This window comes from Carcharodon carcharias, chromosome 1, assembly GCF_017639515.1.
Source record: "Carcharodon carcharias isolate sCarCar2 chromosome 1, sCarCar2.pri, whole genome shotgun sequence".
Lineage (NCBI taxonomy): Eukaryota > Metazoa > Chordata > Chondrichthyes > Lamniformes > Lamnidae > Carcharodon > Carcharodon carcharias.
The window spans coordinates 151,134,055-151,155,450 of record NC_054467.1 but is presented as its reverse complement, the minus strand read 5'-3'; positions in this window follow the sequence as shown (position 1 = coordinate 151,155,450).

Here is a 21,396-nt window from a genome sequence, read left to right as displayed (position 1 = left end):
GACTACCCTCTGTGTAAAAAGTTCTTCCTCATGTCCCCCCTACATCTTCTGTCAGTTATCTTCAATCTATGTCCCCTGGTTCTAGACATCTCCACCAAGGGAAACACTTTTATCCTGTCCACATGTTGAGTTGATCAATGTTGAGTGCTGGACTAATTATCTTGGTTGGTCCTGAACATAACAGCATAAGAAATAGGAGTAGGGGTAGGCTGTTTAGCCCATCCATCCTGCTCCAACATTCAATAAGATCATGGCTGACCTGATTGTGGCTTCAACTCCACTTTCCTCCCAACCCCATAACTGTTGACTCCCTTGTAGATCAAAAATCTGTCTAACTCAGCACTGAATATATTCAGTGACTCAGCCTAACCACTACTTATTGTGGGAGAGAATTCCAAAGACTCTGGGAGATGAAATTTCTCGTCATCCCTGTCATAAATGGGAGGCCCCCTAATTTTAAACTGATTCCTGTAGCATACCACTTGTTACAGTTAGCTAATTGAAAAATCATCTATTTATCCCAACTCTGTTTCTGGCTAGTTAGCCAATCCCGTATCCTTGCAAATATATACCCACAACATCCTCACTGTATTGTGCAGTAACTTTTGAGGTGCCACCTTATTGAATGCCTTTTGGAAATGCAAATATACTACATCTGCAGCTTCCCCTTTATCCACACTGCTTGTGACAACCTCAAAGAATTCTAATATGTTTGTCAAACACAATTCCTCTTTCACAAAACCAGGTTGACTTTGCCTGATGTATTGTGATTTTCTAAATGTTCTACAACTACTTCCTTAATAATGGATTCTTACATTTTCCCAATGTTACACTAGTTGACCTATAGTTTCCTGCTTTCTGTCTCCCTCCTTTCTTGAATAGAGGTGTTACATGTTGGTTTTTCCAATTCACCGGAACCTTTCCTGAATCAAAGGGAGTTTGGAAATTTACAACCAATGCATCCACTATCTCTGCAACCACTTTTTAAAGACCTGTCTTTATACCGTTCTAATTTCTTTTAAATAAGTTTAAGATTCTAGGTTCCAACCTTCATTTCTCACCCTCAAACTGAATGTGAAATTCTATCATGTTATGATCACTTTTACCAAGAGGTTCCTTTACTATGAAATCCGGCCTCATTATACAATATCAGGTCTAAAGTAGCCTGTCCTCTGGTTGGTTCCAGAACATATTGTTCTAAGAAACTGTCCCAAATACATGCTATGAACTCCTCCTCCAGGCTAACTTTGCCAAGTTAATTTATCTAATCTATTTGAAGATCAAAATAGCCCATAATTATTGCAGTTCTTTGCCTACAAGTCCACATTATTTATTGATTTATAATCTGTCCTACAGTGTATCTACTGTTAGGGAGGCCTATAAATTACTCCGACCAGTGACTTTGCTTTGCTATTTCTGATCTCCACCCAAACTGATTCCACATCCTAATGCTCTGAACCAAGATAATTTCTCATTTCTGTACTGATCTCATTGTTTGTTAACAGAGCTACCCCACCTCCTTTTCCTTTCTTCTTGCAAAGCTGGACAAGGAAGGCAGGTGAAGGCTGGAAGTGGGGTGGGGATGGGGAATCAGTTTGTGAGGATGATAACGGGTGTCGGCTCTGATGGGAGGTGGATCATGATAGGGTTCAGGACAGCAGGGGAAGGCTCAAGAGTGACAGAGAGGAGAGGAAAGGTGCGATTGAGTGAGTCTATGTTGATGAGAGGAAGTTGGTGGACCACAGGGGGAGGATAGAAGGTAGCAGAGTGAGTTTGAAAGGTGATACACACCATTTGTCCAAACTGACACACAACACAGTTAGTCAGTCAGTGAGATCCCTTGAGGTGGAAGAAGGGTCCTTTCAGTTGGGTGAAGTTCAAGGTCAGCACAAGTAGCCGACTAAAGGGACATCCTAATCATTATGAGGCAACTGGATGTCAAAGATGCTCAGCTGTGTTCTCCTCTCTATGGTAAGGCCCACATAGCAGCAGGTTTGTTCTCGACACATGGGTCTCATATCATCAATATTCCAGCAAGATGTGGAGCTGCCATTCATTCTGTGCCATTTGCCATAGGCTGCAGTCAGAGTTGGGAGGGAGATGGATGCCTCCAAGGGGCATGGCTGGTGGAGAGCAGCCAACTCGTGACTCCAAACTTCCATCCTCCCGGGTGAATGGTCAGGGCTGACAAGGGGTCATGCAGTTAGTCTTTCTATGCTGCCAAGACAATGGTTTCTCTATAGACTTTCGAGTGTCGTGGAGACAAGTGAAAAGTGTCCGTGTGAGGTTTCTTGCATATGCCTCTTATCACCCTAGTCAAAGAGCAATGTCCCCATACATATTAATATATGAAGAAGAAGAACACCCATCTCTGGTCCTCCAGGATGTCCTTTATCTGGAAGGAGTGGGATGGGCATGCCATGTTTAGAAGGAGGCCAGGTGAAGGGCTTAGCACTAGCCTGCTAACTTTGAGATGAATAAGTAAAAGACATACTCACTTAATGTATCAACTCAATTCATTCATACATCCACCGAGGCATCGATGATGCAGGCTGCAGGCAACCTTGTTATTGGCTCTCATCTAGCTGGGGAGAAGAAGGGCTGAATGCAAGTTGGCACAGGGCCAGCAAGAGTAAGGGCCTGAACAGCAAGAGGCAGCGGGGCTTCTATAATGTCACGAGGCTGGGGAATATAGACCTTTGCAACGGTGAGCGTTGGCCCAACCACGGGCATATCGCCGGAAGTGCTATTATTGTTAGGATCACAGCAGATGTTAATTGCTGAGCAAACCAAATCCCAGAGGGAAGGGGTATGGCTTTCGGGCCATTTCCTTTTTCTTGTATTCTGAAAACAAGAGAACATACTGATCGCAGCAGCAAGAAGTCCAGATTTTAAAATTTATAAGTAAAACTTTTATTAACAAGAAGAAAAGAAAACTGAAGCCCACAAGATTACAGCTACACAGTTAAAATTGGTCTTACAAAACATTTCCCAAAATACTCCCTACCTGGTCAGACCCACAAGTAAATACCTTCCAAGCAACACACCCTTATAGATGTTTAACTATAAAAATCCGGTAATATTACCCAAGGCAAACTGCTGTCGCTTTAATAAAGGCATACCCCGTGACCTCTTAAACGCTCTTCCACTCTGCGTTGTAAATCCAAGACTTCAGAACAAAGCTTTTTCAGCCCAAGGCTTCTGGCTTATCTGGATGACTGATTCAAACTGCACCTTCTCTCAGCCTAGAGCTTTTTCCAGGAAATCTTCTTCACATAGCCAATAGCCAACCCAACAGCCCACCAAGCTCTGCACAGTAACTCTAAAATACCTTTCCCCCCCTTTCATCTCGGGTTCCATTGTTCTCACACCTCTTTGAAACTCAAATCCTACCAAATATAAAATTTTTCATGTTTCTATTTTGTCACTGCTTCCAGATCAATAAAATGTAATATTCCCTCTTCTGTTTACCAATGGAAGTCCTGTAAAATGCAAAAATGTTTCCTGTCATCTCTGGCTTCCCTTTGATGTTCAAACAAACCCTCAACTTATCTAATGCAAACATTAGATCCAGCCTATTTACATGTACCTCAACCCATCACAATATCATATTACAAATGAACAACCTAACATCTCTACCCTTTCATGTCTTAATCTCCTTGATAACCTGTCTACAGTAACCTTTCCCCAGCTTAGTTAAATCATTTACACATGCAAAAACACACAACCTTCTTCAAAGAATAACACAATATCCCCAAAACAATTTTTAAAAAAAACTCCATTCTTGCATTATCTAGAGATGAGCGAAAGGCAATACTGGAGGCACCTCATATGTTCCGGGATGTGATTGCTCACATCAGCGAGCTTCTCCAATATGAGCTATGGCTGCAAGGACTCTGGAGGAGTAGTGTGGAGCTTCAGGCCTGCAATGAATGAACATCTGTCCAGGTGTAGTTCAAATATGGCACCAGTACCTTTGACCACATGAGGTAACAGTGGAATGGGCAACTTCCTGCCCACCCAGCCACAAAATTCGCTAAGCTCATTGTGGATGCATAATTAATGAGCTCAAAAGCAGGCATGGCAGGTCTTGCAGCGTTCAGCCACATCAGACCACAGGTGAGGCTAGTGAAAGTGCCTTACTGATGTGGGTTAAGGTTTTACAGATGCCCACATGTCCAGCCATCTGAATAGCAATGGGCAATTTTTAGAATCTTCTGATGGTATTCTGGCAGTGCACAGTGGAGTGCACAGTCTGGTGGAGCACAGTCCACTCCTCGTCCGCAGGCCTCCCAGTGGGGTCTCCACTTCCACATTACTACCCTATCTCTCAGGTAGTAACACTCAGGGATCTGGGTGGCTTCTGCTTTAGAGCAGGCAGTCTGCGCTATGCGCTTGACTTCAGCGTCTGCCTGTTGTGCTCTAGTCAGGGAGGTTTGGCTGAGCACCTTCTTCCCTTCAGTCAGGCCTTTGAAGAAAGTCTCCACTAACCTGACCTCTGGCTCACCCAGCTGGAGCTCTGGTTCCCTTTCAACTAAGCTGGCCTGTCCAGCTTTGGATCGGGTTACTACACAGTCAGGCAGATCCTTGGAACTTCCTCCTGTAGCTGTTCAGTCTCTCTTTTTTCGGTTGGCTGGTCTAGAATTATACGGGATACTACCACCTGACTGCCGTTCCCAAGAGGGAAATATATTCCTGCGACTGGTAGGTCAGGGATGATTCCTACAGTCATTGGACCCGAGACTAGTTCAAACTGTAGGTGGACCCGATGGAGGGGCACAGACATGTACCAGCTCCCACTCCACTGATCAATGTCTGGGCTTTCAGGGAGGACTTGGGGGTAAAGCTTATGTTTCCCTCCAATATTAAGGATTGAGTGGCCCCCGTGTCCTGGAGCAGTACAATAGACATGCTCACATCCTAGGATGGGTATAGGGACACTGTTCCTAGAAGGACTCCAGTAGCTCCTGGGGGCTTTGTCTGGCTCGACCACACAGGGTAATACCCTCAGGGAGGCTAGTATATGCAGCGAGGGTCCCTGCCTGCTCTGTTGCACTACCTATTGGGATTTCCTTCTGGGGACTACACTTGTGGAGTCCTCTAAGACCCACAGGCTTACCTTTCAACCTCCAGTATTCAGATCTGAGGTGTCCTATTTTGTTACAGTGGGAACAGACCGATCTCCAGGTGTTCTCCTTTCGGGTTTGTGGAGGACTTCTCACACCCTCATTTGTATTTTCTGAGTGTGGCGCTCTTTCTATCCATTTCACGCTTCTTATTGTTCCAATAGCATTGGGGATGGTTTGGAAAGAGTCTGTCTGAGTTGCCAGGCCTATGGTTGAGGTCAAAGCTATATGCTGTGACTACTGAATCACTGGTGGTGAGGACTTTTTGCTCATCCATGTGCATTCTTAGGTCAAAGGGTAAGCAGTTTTTAAATTCCTCCAGCAACATCAATTCTTGCAGTCTGTCGTAGGTGCACTGTATTTTTAAAGAGCGGACCCACTGGTTGCACATGATTTGCTTCAGCCATTCAAACTCTAGGTAGGTCTGCATGTGTTTCTTGCCAGCGTTCCGGAATTGCTGGTGGTATGTCTCTGGCACTAACTCATAGACACTAAGGATGGCAGCCTTGGTCTGTTCATAATTAGTGGGCATGTCAGGAGTCTGCATGGAATAGACCTCTTGGGCCTTCCCTGTCAACTGACTTTGTATCATAAAGGTCCAGAAAGTAGGACAGCTAAAATGGTGGCCATTTTAGCTGTCCTACTTTCTCAGAAGTGGTAAAAAAGGATTCCACATCACTCTCTTCAAATTTGGGAACAAACCTAGCATATTCAAGGGCTTCAGAGCTGGGTTCTGGGATAGGTAGATTTGGACAGTTACCAGGTAGAGAGAGGTTTCCCCTAGCAACTTCCATCTGCCTGATTTCTCTCTCCCTTTGAGCATCTAACTCCACTTCCAATTTTCGGAGCTGGAATTCTATCTCCCTTTCCCTTTCTCCATTTATCTCTCCTGAGTTTCCCTTTGTATGTCACTTTCTCTCTCCTGAAATTCTAGCCAGATTCTGAGATTTTCCAGCTCAAACCTGGCCGGGGAAGGGGCTTGGTGTCAGGTAATTCCTCGTTTCCCTGTTCTGGTTGATAATTGGGGTCCAAATACCTGACCAGCACCTGGAGTAGCTCACTTCTTTTCACTTTACTAGGTAGTTTTATTTGTACCTCCCTAGCAACAGCTTTCAGTTGTTCTGTGTGGGGACATAAGTTCAAGGTGAGGGACAGGAGGTTTAGTGGGGGATGTGAGGAAAAACCTTTTTACCCAAAGGGTGTTGACAGTCTGGAATGCGCTGCCTGGGAGGGTGGTGGAGGCAGGTTGCCTCACATCCTTTAAAAAGTACCTGGACGAGCTCTTGGCACGTGATACCATTCAAGGCAATGGGCCGAGTGCTGGTAGTGCTGGATTAGGTAGGTAGGTCAGGTGTTTCTCACATGTCGGTGCAGACTTTATGGGCCGAAGGACTTCTTCTGCACTGTGTGATTCTGCTTAGGGACGCTAGTGTTTCACTGTTGAAGTTTCCTTGTTTTACCAACATCTGTGCATTGAAATTTGCCCTTTTTCTAGTGTTAGGGGAAGGGAATTTGCTAGTTTAATTGTGTTTTAAAGATTGTTTCAGCCACAACTTTCCCTCTTCATTTCCATTTGGTTCCTTTTGTATCAGATTCAGCTCTTTTCTTAAATTTGAACTTTGGTCAACTTTTCGGTCAGATTTTGACTTGCTTATAATGGATCCAATCCCAGACCTGAGACCCCAATTTCTGTTAAGGACAGGAGAGAGAGAGGCAAAACTGGACTCCTTTTTTCTTTCACCATCTGTCCATAAGCAGAGGTATTCTTATTTGAAAAATAGGCTGTGGCACTTATTCCCCCAAAACTCTTTGTGTACTTAATTTTAAAGTAACTTGCAGCAAACTCTCTTAGGATTAAATCAGAAATTTAGTTTATTCACATGTTCAAACCCAGGGGGAATGATCGCAACTTCACAAACACACACACACACACACACACACACACACACATATACAGTAAAGGGTTAGGAAAGAGGGAGTTTACAGCTCTGAATAACTAAGCAATAAAAAGAGCCACGGAAATGGATATCAGTTTATGTGATTTCCAGAGTCGCAAAAGTCCCAGAAGGGTTTCCCTCATGGAGAAGTTCCAATTGAGGCAGGTTCCTGGCTGAAGGCAGAAGTGCAGAAATCCTTTAAGGTGATGGTGGCACAGTGAGGTGAGGTTGATATTCAGAAACCTGGTCTGCTTGGCAGGCTGTGGCCAGTGACTTCCAGGTAAGAAGGCTTCGAGGAGGGCTTGATGCAGACTGATTGGTCAACCTGGAGTCCTGCTGTCAGAGGTTTGCAGGTTGGAGATATATCAGCAGACTGGGCTGCTTCTGAGTTCTCAACTTTATATAGAGATTTCAAAATGGTCACTTAAGTCATGTGGCCTCCTTCCTCCACAATGATTGCATAAAATTATGTTTATCTGGTGTCTGGATCTGACATTTGTTTGGTGGCTCAATGTCCCAGTCATTAGCCTCTGAAAGAGTCATCATCCATATTGATGACCCTGTTCTGGGTAGCTATTGTCTTGGTAGACCCTTGGATTCTGTTAGATGGGTAAGCTTATAAAGATGCACATGATGTCTATTTCCTTTCAATAGTTCCTTTTTGAAATGCACCTTGACAGTCTCAGGCGTAAGATTCCATGAGCACCAAGTCAGGGTACGTTTCCAATGGAATCCATATAATGCCTTAGTGGTCACCTTACAATTCCAGACATCAGGTGACTTGTGGTGACCATCTTCATTCAGCAAAGTTCATTTTTAAGTAAGCAAAAAAGAATAAAGTTTGATTTATATAGTTTTTGATTTCATTCAGGTCTTAGGGACATGTCAGAATGCTGTGTGCATTCAAATAAAGAACCTTTAATTCTATCTTTTTACCATTTTTCCCTACTGTGACCATATTTGTTGGTGCACTCTTATGTTTGTACACTCTGTCTCATCCTGTCTTACTTATATCACTACCCTGCACCATTGCCTTGTTCTTTCTCGTTAACTTTCCAAATCTCCCCTCACAAGCACCTCTCCCCCATGCCCACTATTTAGTTTATAGCCCCCTCTATTGCTCTCATTATACAATTTGCCAGGACATTAGTTCCAGCATGGTTCAGGTGAATGGTCCCAATGGTACAGCTCCCTCTTTCCCCAGTACTGGTGCCAGTGCCCCATGAATCAAAACCCATTTCTCCCACACCAATTTTTGAGCCACACATTTAACTCTCTGATCTTATTTACCCTATGCAAATTTGCTCATGGCCTAGGCAGTATTCCAAATGTAGTTGTATAGAGGACAGTATGTTTAGGGGGATACATACTTTTCTCTTCAGCTAAGAGTATGAGTCATGAAGGCCGTGTTGTTGCCCATTGTCAGGGTTAAGGATACTTCCTCAGGGCTTGACATGAACATGAGTGGGAGGGAAAGGATCAAGTTATCATGGTGAACCTTGTAGTTCTGCTTTTTAATTTAGTCCCTAGCTGCTCATACTCCCTCAGCAGAATCCCCTTTTTAGTCTTACCCATGTTGTTGGTACCCAAGTGCACCATGATAACTCAATCCTTTCCCTCCCACTCAAGTTCCTGTCAAGTGCTGAGGAAATATCCTTAACTCTGACACCGGACAGGCAACACAGCCTTCTTGATGTGTACTCTCAGCTACAGAGAACAGTATGTATCCCCCTAAACATACTGTCCCCCCATACAACTATATTCCTTTTTACTTCCCGCACTTGAATGATCCCTACTCCACAGTGCCGGGGTCAGTTTGTTCACCCTCTCTGCAATTCCTGCTGTCTTTCACACAAGCTGCAAGAACCGTGAACCTGTTGGGTGATTGCAGGGGTTAAGGGTCATCCATTGTTACCTTCTGGATCCCCATACCTGCCTCACTCACAGTCACATCCCCATGACCATGGACCAAATCTGAAGTACTAAGACTAAGGGTTGTGACTTTCTCCTGGAGTTAAGTCTCCAGATAACTTTCCTCCTCCCTGATAAATTCAGTGTCCTAAGTTCAGACTCCAGCTCATCAACTTTGAGCTGAAGTTCTTCAAGCTGCAGATATTTACTGCAGATGTAGTTGCCTTGAATCATACTGGTGTCCACCAGCTCCCACATGCTACAGCTGCAACATACCACCTGCCCTGCTATCTTTAGTTTGTTTTATTTAACTAAATAGGTCTCAGGTTTAGAAATATTACTCAATGATTATCTGTAGTTATTGAGTTTAGCTAGGTACTGTCTAAATTTAATACAGTACTAAAGGGAAAAAAGCTAGAATACTCACCAACCAATCAACTCACGGCCTTCCTGTGATGTCACAATTTGATTTTTGTTTTTTATTCTCTCACTTTTTCAAACTCGAGCGGCTGCCAGTCCCCACTCCCCAATCATCCCCTAGCCCCACACCACCCACCAAACACCCCCAAACCCCAACCACATCAACCCCTCCCACCACCATCTCCCAAAACCCCCACCCCAACAACCCCAAAAGCATCAAAGCAAAATATAGCTTTAAAGAATGTCTGTTTATTGGTTACAACCCAATTTTATGACTTTTACCTCTTTAGCTAAACATTCCTGAAAATGTTTTACCAGTGACTCCATCTGTCGGTGCTCCCTCCCCCCAACCCCACCTACCACCCCTCCCCACCCCGGGTTGAATTGCTTCCGCAAATCTCAATCACAAATTTTGCTGAAAAGTACAATTAAGTCATTCAATAATATTACAGCTTCTTACATCAATACCATGCACAACTTTTCAGATACTGAAGCAGTCTGTGCCTATAAGCAGTAAGACCTGGTCAACATTCAGGCTTGGGCTGATAAATAGCAATAACATTCGCATTACACAGATGCAAAGCAATGGCCAAGTCCAACAAAAGAAAGTATAACCAACTCCCCCAGACATTCAATGGCATTACCATTGCTGAATCCCACTCCACCAAATCCCGGAGACACCATTGACCAGGAACTTAACTGGATCAGCAAGATAAATGCTGTAGTTTCAAGAACTGGAATGTGATGGAATACTCTCCACTTGCCTAGATGAGTGCAGCTCCAACAACACTGAAGAAGTCTAGGCATGTCTAGGACAATGCAACCCGCTTGATTGGTGCCCCATCCACTCTCAATATTTACTCTCTCCAACACCGGTACACAGTGGCATCAATATGTACCATCTACAAGAAACACTGCAGCAACTTGCCAAGTATCCTTCAACAGCAGCTTCCAAACTTATAACCTCTACCACTTAGAAGGACAAGGGCAGCAGACACATGGGAACACGGCCTCCTTCAAGTTTTCAAGTTCTCCTAAGTCACGCATTATCCTGACTTGGAACTGTATCACTGTTTGTTCACTGCCGCTGGGTTAAATCCTGGAGCTAGCTCCATGACAGCACTGTTCGTGTACCTACATCATATGGACTGCAGCAGTTAAAGAAGCTGGCTCACTGCCTTTTCAAGGGCAGCTCTCTAGAGTTGAGCAATAATTGCTGGCCTTACAAGTGATGTTCAAATCCTATAAACGAATTTTAAAAAAGTTGATAACAGTAAGGCGTAATGAGGCTGAGCAGCTGATGTTATCAAATGTGGGAGCAGTTGAGTTGCATAGCAGACAAGCAGCTGAGACCGATTACAATTAAGTGGAGTGCCTGGGCTATTCAATTTTCCTTTTGAGAATATCCTACATTTTTCTCTTGGCTTGCTGTGGCAGAATAATCTTTAATTCCTGAAGACTCCAGGATTATGCTGTCTAGTTCCCTCCGCACTGTTGCCTAATTCCTGTTTTTAAAAAAATCCTTGTCAAGATTCTTCTTTTCCACTACATCTATGTGTATTCTCTGGCCTGATTCATTTTCTCCTACTTGTCAGTGTCTCCTATTTTGTCCTCCTAATATCAAATGACTGGAGACATTCTCCTGTCTTTGTTGAGTGCTATAGAAATGCAAGTTGTTGTAATTCAAGGGAACACGTTCAAACTGATTACAGGAAAATTTAACACTGATATCAGGCCATTCCTTTCATAAAGAGTGATTAATATTTGGAATAGCCTACTGGATAGGCTAGTGCATTAAACCCTTGAATTTTTAAAGAAAAATAGAGAGCATTGGGAAGGATGAACATACCAATGAGTTTTCTACCTGCTCATGTCTCTATTGTACTATTCACATTAATCTTGTCTGATATTCACATCTACATGAATAGCCATGGGATAATTTTAGTACATTACTGTTTTATACTTCTAAAGCTTGCTAAATTTCAGAAAATTAATTTCATCCATAAACTGGCCTTACACCTGTACATTTTTTCTTTAAATAAAGCTGAAAAGCATGCACACAGAAAACTAGAGGCATAAACAAATATGTATGAAATCTATTTCATGGTTTCTGACTTTTACAGATAATCAGTTTCTACACGATGTGTGAATGAATGTTTTCATCATACTGTATAGGGTTTTGTGCAGTCCTGGCACTTTCAGAAAGCAAATGATTGAATTCAAGATAAGTTCATAACAAGGTGATGGAAAGAGTTGGCATAATTTTCTGAAAGGCTTCCACTATAATTCATTGTATCTTATCTTTGGTTGTATAGGCAAGTCTCAGCAATTTGGGACGTCAGGTGACAGTTTTTTAATTTCATGCTAATCAATGAAAATCATCATCATTTGATATAAAAACATAGGGGAGAATTTTCTCCCTCTCAAGGCGGGGATCGGGCGGGAGCGGGCAGGCACGCAGGGGATCGCCACCCGCGATTGGCTGAGTGCCGCAATTTTACATGGGTGGGCCAGTTAAAGCCCGCCCAGCGTGACACGCGCTCGGAAGCACTGAGTGCTCTCTGTGCGGGCTGGCTGGGCGGGTTGCTTGAGTCGGGGAATGCACTCTTTTGCGCATGCGCGCGAAAGTGTGCCGCGATCTCAGATTAGTTTAAGTTCTGAAAATGCTAATGAAGAAGAAAAAAAATGTAAGACATGTCTCCTCATGTGAAAGTGTCACATGAGCTGGGACATGTCTATGAATGTTATTAAAAAAAATTTATAAAACTTTAAATACCATCATGAAACCTCATCCTGCCCGTGGATGAAGTTTCATGATAAATGCAAAGGCTGCCTGGGCTCTTTGCCTGCCCACCAACCTTAAGGTTGGATGGGCAGCTCAGTTTATTGTTTTAATTGATATTTAAATGGCCTTAATAGGTCTTTGACAGTTCAGCGGGCACGCAGTGGAGTTGGCTGCGCACCTGCTGAACTGAAAATCTGAATGATGCGCGTTTACATCGGGACACACGCCCAATGTCACTGCACGTCATTTTACACGTCGGTGAGCGGGCCCCGCCCCCACTCGCCAACCTGAAAATTCTGGCCATAGAAAAATTACAGCACACAGAAAGAGGCCGTTCAGCCCATCGTGTCTGCGCCAGCCGAAAAAGTAAAAAAGAAAAAAACTAGCTGCCCATTCTAAACCCACCTTCCAGCACCCGGTCCATAGCCTTGCAGATTACAGCATTTCAGGTGCAGATCCAGGTACCTTTTAAATGAGTTGAGGGTTTCTGCCTCCACCACCAAACCGGGCAGTGAATTCCAGACACCCACCATCCTCTGAGTGAAAAATATTTTCCTCATGTCCCCTCTATCAATCACCTTAAATCTGTGCCCCCTGGTAATTGACCTCTCTGCTAGGGGAAACAAGGCATCCCTGTTTACTCTGTCTAGGCCCCTGATAATTTTGTACACCTCAATCAGGTTATTCCTCAACCTTCTCAGTTCCAAGGAAAACAACCCCAGCCTATCCAATCTTTCCTCATAGCTGCAAATTTCAAGCCCTGGCAACATTTTTGTAAATGTCCTCTGTACTCTCTCCAAAACAATTATGTCCTTCCTGTAATGTGGCGACCAGAACTGTAAATGAAATTCTAGCTGTGGCCTAACCAGCGTTTTATACAGTTCAATCAATACTTCCCTGCCTTTGTATTGTATACCTCATCGAATAAAGGAAAGCATTTCATATGCTTTCTTTACCACCTTATCCACCTGTCCTTCCACCTTCAGGGACCTGTGGACATGCACACCAAGGTCTCTCACTTCCTCTACCCCTCCTAATATTCTCCCATTTATTGTGTATTTCCTTGCTTTGTTTGCCCTCCCAAATGCATTACCTCACACTTCTCTGGATTGAATTCCACCTGCCACTTTTCTGCCTACTCAACCAAACCATTGATATAATTCTGGAGACAACAGTTATCCTTTTCACTATCAACTACACGGCCAATTTTTCTGTCATCTGCAAGTTTCCCAGTCGTGCCACCCACATTTAAGTCCAAATCATTAATATATACAACAAACAGCAAGGGATCCAACTTACGGTCCTGTAGAACACCACTGGAAACCATTTTCTATTCACAAAAACATCCATCGACCATTACCCTTTGTTTCCTGTCATTGAGCTAATTTTGGATTTAACTCGCCACATTCCCCTGTATCCCATGGCCTTTTAATTTTCTGACCAGCCTGCCATATGGGACCTTGTCAAATGCCTTAGTAAAATCAATGTAGAAACATCCACTGCGCTATCCTCATCAATCCTCCTTACTACTTCCTCAAAAAATTCATTAAATTAATAAGACATAACCTTCCCCTAACAAAACCATGCTGACTGTCCCTGATTAATCCAATCTTTTCTAAGTGACAGTTTATCCTGTCTCTCAGAATTGATTCTAATAATTTGCCCACCACTGAAGTCAGCTGACCGGCCTATAATTATTTTGTCTATCCCTCGCATCCTTTTTAAATATTGGTACAACATTTGCAAACCTCCAATCCTCTGGTACTTTGCGTATATCTAGTGAGGATTGGAAAATGATCCTCAGAGCATCCCCTATTTCCTCCTTGGCTTCCTTCAACAGCCTGGGATACAATCCATTCAGCCCGAATGATTTATCCACCTTCAAAGAAGTCAGTCCCTCCAGCACTTCCTCTCTCATTATGCTAATTGTATCTAATATCTCTCACTCCTCTTTAACTAAAATATCTGCATTATCCCTCCCCTTAGTGAAGACAGAGACAAAGTACTCATTGAGAACCCACCCACATCTTCAACAATAGCACACAAATTACCATATATATATATATTTATATATATCTCTGATTGGTCCTACCCTTTTCTTAGTGATTCTCTTGCTCTTAACATACTGGTAATACATCATTGGGTTATCTTTGATTTTACCTGCCAATATTTTTTTATATCCTTTCTGTTTTCCTAATTACCTTTTTTACTTCACCCTTGTACTTTCTATACACATCTTGGCTTTCTACGGTATTAAGTTTTTTACGACTGTCATAAGCTTCCTTTTTCTGCTTTATCTTACCCTGTATGCTTCTGGATAATTAGGCAGCTCTAGATTTGTCAGTACCACCCATTTTATTTGTGGGGACATATCTACACTGTGCTGTAGAATCTCGCTTTTGAATACCTCCCACTGGTCTAGCACTGATTTCTCTTCAAGTAGTTGTAGCCAGCCCACTTTTGCCAAATCACCTCCCAGCTTCATAAGATTTTTCTTTCCCCAATTTAGAACTTTTACTCCTATTCAATCTTTATCATTTCCATAATTATACTAAACCTAACTGAATTTCCATATTTGCTTTTGGTAAGACATAAGGTTTGTGAGTTAAAAGAAAAGCAAAATACTGCTGATGCTGGAAATCTGAAATAAAAACAGTAAATGCTGGAGAAACTCAGCAGGTCTAACAGCACCTGTGGAGAGAGAAACAGAGCTAATGTTTTGAGCCCATGTGATTCTTCTCCAGAGCTCGAGTTTGTGAGTTATATGTTTAAATTTTCTACCATTATCTATATATTTATGTGTTGGAGGTTGGTTGGCTTAGGTGGCTAAGTGTGTGGTCCAGAATAATGCCAACAGCGCAGGTTCAATTCCCTTTCCAGCAGAGGTAGACTTGGGACCTGTTTCCTTGCCCTGTCCATGAGAGTGAAAAGCAATGGCAAACCACCACTGAAAAAAAACTGCCAAGAAAATGGCTCAGGATGAAGCATCAGCAGATAATGAGCCAAGGACCTGCCTTTGGGCAGAGCACAGATGACATATATATACACTAAATCTAGATTATGAGCGTTGCGTAAAATTAGCAGGTGATTTATAATCTGTATCCATCTTCAATTCAAATTTAATCTGAAAACGGAACATTTGTTCACAGATTAATCAGAACTGGGATCAAGTCTATTTTAAAACTTGATACGCGCCTTAATATATTTATTGCAAAAAATAAGTCCAATAATTATATTAGAGAGTCACAGTCTTTCATCCTTTCACCCTTTGATATTGCTCATCATGTTGTACTGTCTTCTGAAAGTAAACTGACAACAAAATGAAAAGTTAACATACTTTGTGAAAGTGTTTCATTTTTGTCCAGAATTATCAAAGTGATAGTGTAAAGATATAAAAATACACATGGCTAAATAAAATTGCAGTATATTTTGAAGACAAGTTGCAATATAATATTTAATTACATTACGCTAACTCAAATCCCTCTTTGCTTTAAAGTTAATGAAAGTACCGTGTACTATCAATCTCAGTTCCAGATAATTGACAGCAGAGTATTAAGTGATACATTTTCCTTTCAGTATCTATAAACAATTTTGGTTGGATGTACCAGAACACAGAATCCAAAGGTAGGAAACAGTAGCTTAAGTAAATCAGTAGTACCTGACTACCATCATATCCCACTAGTTAGCCCAAATTGAAGATGTGGATAGGATGCACTACATCCCCATGCAAGTTCATGAACAATACAATACCATCTGTGAAAAGAAATGCTATTGTCCTTTCAGAATTGTCTGGAACAGCCACTCCAAGTCTTTCACATAAGGTGCCACCCAACACCAAACCTAACAACAGCAACTAACATCTATAAATGCCTTTAACATAGCAAAATGTCTCAAGGTGCTTCACATTAACGGGAAGTTTGGTACCTGCGATGGAAAAGGAGTGGCAGTAGAGAGCAGCAGATTAACCAGAATGTGAATCCCAGGCACCAGGGATGGAAAAGTGATGTCACAGGGTGACTAGTAAGTGAATGGTTGATGAGTTTTACAGTTTTATAGTCTCTTTTCTCGAAGCTAAGGAATTTGTAACTTTACTAAATGAGTAAGTTAAACTAGATAAGTCAATTAATTAATAAAACTAAAATAATTGATTCAGTTAAAAAATTAATTGACTAATCAAATCAATCAATAAGTAGCTTATATAAGCATGGCAGGACAGATGGTGTGCTATGATTACAGTGTGTGGGAGCTTGTGGAGAACATTGCGTTCCCCAACAATCATATCTGCTTGAAAATCTTTGGCTCAGAATTGTTGAGCTGGAATTTGAGCTGCAGACATTGTGGGGCATAAGGAAAGGGGGGAGTTACCTTGAAACTTTGTTCCAGGATGCAGTCACAACCCTTAGGTTCAGTCGAACTTTAAAGTTGGTCAATAGTCACAGTCAGGAGGGTGTGACTGTGAGTCAGGCAGGTATGGGATCCAGGTGATAGTGGTGGAGGAGTCTCAGCCCTTGACCAACAGGTATGAAGTGCTTGCTATCTATGTGGCTGAGAATAAGGACTGCCTGGTGGATGGGCAAACTGACCCTGGCACCATGGGGGAAGTGGAAAGGAAGGTGGTAATGATAGGGGACAGTATAATCAGGGGAATAGATATTATTCTCTGCATGACTAGGAGTTCCAAAGGTTGTGTTGCTTACTTTGTGTCGAGTTAAGGATTCATGGCTGGGGAAGAACTTGTTGTTGGAGGAGGAGGTTCCAGTTGTCGTGGTCCACATTGGAACCAACAACATTGGCCCTGCTATGAATGATGCACTGCTAAAAGTGTTTGAGCAGGGTCCAAATTAAAATGTAGAACTTAAAAGATAATAACGTCTGGATTGCAACTAAGCTACTTCCCAATTGGCACAGAGGCAAATAGATTAGAGAGTAAAACACATGGCTCAAAGAGCGATGGAGGAGGAAGGGAATTGATGCGTGGAGCACCGGCACCATGACTGGGAAAAGGGGCACCTGTTCTGTTGACGAGTTGCATAACTAGAGCTGTGGATAAGGCTTTAAATTACTAGCAGGTGTGGGAGGGGTCAGATGGGGGTTAAACTTAGAAATTTGAAGAGAAAGGTTCAGGTCATAGGACACTGTAGTAATTTGGGTAAAGACAGAGTGGGATAGGAACGAACAGAGTGTTTAACTGCAATAAAATAAGGTTCATGCAAAGAATAGCAATAATAAATACAATTATAGCCTCTTTATCTGAATGCATTCATAACAAGATAGATGAGCTAATGGCACAAATAGAGATAAATTGGTTTGATCTAATCACCATTACAGAAACATGGGCGGAATGCCATTGATGGCATTTCCCACCATTGGACCTCGGGAGCCTCATAGTAATACATCTGCATATCATTATAAGGCCAGCTTGCCAGATCACCCCACCCCTACCCCCACTGGATTGTCTGCCCAATCATAGAAAATAGGAGCAGGTATAGGCATTTCGGCCCCCTGAGCCTGCTCTGCCACTCATCATGATCATGGCTGATCATCCAACTTAATAGCCTGCTCCCGCTTTCTCCCCATATCCTTTGATCCCTTTCGCCCCAAGAGCTATATCTAACTCCTTCTTGAAAACATAAATGTTTTGCCCTAAACTACTTCCTGTGGTAGCAAATTCCACAGGCTCACCGCTCTCTGGGTGAAGAAGTTTCTCCTCATCTCAGTCCTAAATGATCTACCCCGTATCCTCAGACTGTGACCCCTGGTTCTGGACTCCCCCACCATCGGGAACATACTTCCTGCATCTACCCTGTCTAGTCCTGTTAGAATTTTATAGGTTTCTATGAGATCCCCCCTCATTCTTCTGAACTACAGTGAATATAATCCTAAGCGACTCAATCTTTCTTCATATGTCAGTCCTGCCATCCCAGGAATCAGTCTGGTAAACCTTCGCTGCACTCCCTCTAGAGTAAGAACATCCTTCCTCAGATAAGGAGACCAAAACTGCACACAATATTCCAAGTGTGGTCTCACCAAGGCCCTATATAATTGCAGCTAGACATCCCTGTTCCTGTACTCGAATCCTCTCACTATAAAGGCCAACATACCACCTGCATTCTTTACCGCCTACTGTACCTGCATGCTTACCTTCAACGACTGGTGCACGAGGACACCCAGATCTCGTTGCACTTTCCCCTTTCTCAATTTATAGCCATTCAGATAACAATCTGCCTACCTGTTTTGGTTACCAAAGTGGATAACCTTACATTTATCCACATTATACTGCATCTGCCATGCATTTGCCCACTCACTCAGCTTGTCCAAATCATCCTGAAGCATCTCTGCATCCTCCTCACAGCTCACCCTCCCACAGAGCTTTGTGCCATCTGCAAATTTGGAGATATTACATTTAGCTCCCTCATCTAAATCATTAATATATATTGTGAATAGCTGGGGTCCCAGCACAGATCCCTGCGGTACCCCACTAGTCACTGCCTGCCATTCGGAAAAAGACCCATTTATTCCTACTCTTTGTTTCCTGTCTGCCAACTAGTTTTCTATCCATCTCAGTACACTACTCCCCATTCCAAACGCTTTAATTTTACGCGCTAATCTCTTATGTGGGACTTTGTCAATCACGCCAATGTGTTTCACGGCAATGGTGTGCACTTGGTGGGCTGCACTTTGAGGGGAACTCGGAAGCGAACTCATGCACAGTATCGTTGCACAGCGCTCCTCTGGGTCACCTGTTGGACTTCAAGGTGGAGCCACATTGGAGGCATGGGGCAAGGGCTGCCCTGCAGTTGAGGTGCGTTGGAGGCAGGGTGGCAAGGGCTGCCCTGCAGTTGAAGGTAGTGCACAAGTACATTCAGGGCGGTGGGGACGGAAGCAGCCACCATTAGGGGAAACCTTGTATATAGTAACCATTCCTCTGCAGCTGAGACAGTTTAGACGCAGCCACATTGACGTGCATGGAGTTGGTCCTCTAGCTTATCTGCCCCTCAAGCAATGCAGAGGCATGAAAGTGCCACCAAGTGCTCCAGAGCTTATCACCCCTTGGGCTCAGACTGCAAACTAATGAGCATTTTAGTGAACTGCAGAACAGTTGCACAACTGGGCAAGTTGTACAATCTCCTTGCGAAAGCTGGCCATGGAGCAGTCACAGCCCCTTGCAATGTCGTCATCCAGGTTTGGACCAGTCTCCCCCATTGGTTTAAGCTAACAGTGTAGCCATGCAGTGTGGGTTAAGAGACTGCTTGCACCTGAGCTGAGAGCACAGCATGCAGTCCAATGGGCAAGGTTGCCACCAATCGGTCAGGTGGAGTGTCGCGGAGGTGGTTGGGGATTTGGGTAGCCATGCAGTGCACGAAACTCTGGCCATCCAAGTGGTGGCCAGTACTCTCCAGGCTGTGTTACGGGCCCTTCAGACTTAACCAAGACAAGTTCTTAGTATGCTCAAACTCACCCCCATGTCCCTCCCTTTCATCCTGCAGGAGGAGTACATCGGAGCATGGAGCCTGGTGAACTAGTTGTAGGCCTCATGGTGTACAGAGGGCGGAGGCGCTGGAGAAGAGAGCGTTGGAGAGGCCTGGCTGCGCAGAGGGAGGAGCAGCACCCTCAGGAAGAAGGTTTGGCTGTGGCTGCAGCACATGCTGCTGAAGAGCCATAGTGACCTGTCATTGGTCGGTGCCTAGCTAGATTCAGGGTATATTGACATCGGCTTTCATTCCTCCAGATGACTGACAACCAGTATCGCCGAAGTCTATATGTGTCTAGGGAACTGATCAATCACATCTGCCAGTTACTGTAGGAATTGGCCCCACGGGGATATGGAGGGCATCCACTGCCAGTAGCCACGAAAGCGATTATGGTGCTCAGTTTTTATGCCAGTGGCTCCTTTCAGGGCTCCACAGGTGACTTCTGTGGGATATCACAAGCGTCCACGCACAAATGCATCCATGAGATCACAGATGCCATCTTCGCGAGGGCACACAACTTTGTGCAATTCACCCGGGAGCAAGAGAGCCAGGATGCAAGAGAGACTGGATTTTCCCAGCTCTCAGGTTTCCCACAGGTGCAGGGTGCGATCGACTGGACTCATATGGTGCTCTGTTGCAACAATGGGTCAACTATGTCAACCGCAAGGGCTTCCATTTTCTAAAGTGCAGCTGGTGTGCAACCACCACAAATGCATCCTGCAGGTCTGCGCACGGTTTCTAGGGAGTGTCTGCGACTCCTCCATTCCCAGTTGGTCACAGATCCTTGACCTCTTCCAGGGCCCACAGAAGCTGCAGGGTTGGCTCCCAGGGGACAAAGGCTACCCACAGAGGATGTGGCTGATGACGCCTGTGCGGCAGCCTCAGACTGCAGCAGAGTGAAGGTATAATGAGGCTCATACTGCAACTCACAACTTGGTGGGGCAAACCATTGGGATGCTGAAAATGAGGTTCTAGTGCCTGGACCAGTCTGGTGGAGCCCTGCAATACAGTCCACAGAGGGTGTCACACATTGTTGTCGCCTGCTGCGCCCTTTACAACCTGGTGTTGCAACGGGGAGAGGAGCTGGCTGAGGAGGAGATGCAGGAGCTGGCGGTCTCCTCCAGTGAGGAGGACATTGTTGATGATGAGGGTGAGGAGGTTGTCGAAGGCGACAATGATGGCAATGAAGCCCTCGCACTAAACAGACAAGGCAGGCATGCTCGGGAGGCCCTTATAGCTGCTAGATTTGTGGAGGATGATGATGACATGCAGTGAACAGACACCATAGATCCTCACATTGCATTTATGGACATTTGATCCAGTCTGGCAAATGGCAACGCACATACCCTCTCTGATAATGCTCCTGTCAATGAGATGCAGTGGAGGCCCTAATAGTCGCTCAATTGCAGGAGGATGATGACGACATGCAGTGAGGACACTCCATAGATCTTCACACAGCCTCTGAGAATGTCTGACTCCTGTCTCTTCAAGGGCAGTTCGCTTGCAATCTGTGATCAGGGTTATATCATGGAGATGTAGCCATGAAACTTTAAAAGCACCTGAGCCTTTGTCCGCTTTGAGCACCTGACCCCTTCAGGAGCACAGCGTCACTGGTCACAGATGCTGAAGAGATGGGGCCAGCCACACCTTAAAGTTGCTGAGAGCACACAGAGAGAATGACGGTACTCTGTGATGACTGCCCACAACATTCTGGCAACAATGACAAGCACCAGCAAGGTGCAGGC